Source organism: Oryzias melastigma, linkage group LG15, assembly GCF_002922805.2.
Source record: "Oryzias melastigma strain HK-1 linkage group LG15, ASM292280v2, whole genome shotgun sequence".
Lineage (NCBI taxonomy): Eukaryota > Metazoa > Chordata > Actinopteri > Beloniformes > Adrianichthyidae > Oryzias > Oryzias melastigma.
Window position 1 is genome coordinate 3,789,666 of NC_050526.1, and position 1,404 is coordinate 3,791,069.

Here is a 1,404-nt window from a genome sequence, read left to right on the forward strand (position 1 = left end):
TATGTTAGAAGTGTGTTCAAGAATGTGTCAAATACCCGGTGTATGAATAGTATTATACTTAAGATACAAGATCAGTCTGTTTTATACAGAGCTCCTAAAGGAACATCGAAGTAAAAAAAAAAAAAAAATGAAAGTAAAAAGACTTTTTTTCTAAAAATTATAATACTTTTTTCTTTTTAATTGAAGTAAAAGAAATTTTGTAGAAATTGTAAGTAAAAAATCTGGTTACTAACCACCAGACAGTAACTGAAAAACTTTTTTTTCCTAAAAATTAAAGTACAAAGTTGCATTTTTCTAAATAAAACTTTTTAAATAAAGCATATACCGGTATTTCTTTTGTTTTTGTTTTTTTAAGTAAAACATTTTTTTTCTGATTTCTAAGAAGTGCACACCAGATGGCGACTGAATTTTTTTTTTCTAAACATTTCAGTAAAATTTTTTTGTTTTCTAAAAATGTAACAAAAATGTATTTCTAAAAATTGAAGTAAAAAACAAAGTTTTCTGTTTACTAACTGGCGCACACCAGATAGTAACTGGAGCAGACTAAGTACTATCTGGTGAGCACCAGTTAGTAACCCCAATTTTTTTTCTTTTAACTTCAATTTTTAATTTTTTTTTTCTTTTTTTACCTAAATGTCCTTTTAGGGGTTATGTAGTTTTAAAATAATTTATGCACAATTAATGTTTTTTTATTTTTTTTTTACATTTCACATATTTTTGTTTCAACAGTTAGAGAAAAGATTGTTGTAAACATTTTCAATGTTTTTTTTCTGTTTTTATTTTTTTCTGAATGATTCTTAACAGAAATTTTGCTTCAATCACAAAAAATATTCTAAACTTCTTATTTATAGAATTTCATTTCATTAATTCCTTTTATTTGAATTAAATAACAGAACAAAGAACAGAATCATTTTTATTTCTTTTGTTGATTGAAGTAAATAAGCCAAAAATATATCTCCAAAATATTTTTGTGGATTCTTTAAATTTCAAAAATGGGTCAAAAAATGAAACGACGACCTAAACTAACATGTCATGTTGAGTTGAATATTTCTTATAGCTCTGAATGCAGGCACATGTCTCCGTGGGATCTCCTTTTTTTTATAAACCAAACTTGTATGCATGGAGAAATTAATGAAGTGCTTTCAGGATAAATAAAAACTAAACAATAATAATAGGAAGCAGCGGTGGCATGAAAGAGGGAGATTGTTTTGTTCGGAGCCGAGCCAAAGCCCGTTTGTTTTGTGGCTCTTTGATTCTGCAGTCACTCTGCACTGTTGCAGAGCGCAGCTTTCCTCAGGCTGTTTCACGCTTGATGAATGGCTCGCTGATTCTCATCATGTAACGGAGAGAAAGATTGCATTTCGCTGGTGAGGCTTGGGGGGTGAGAAGTGGAAACTGAGATGA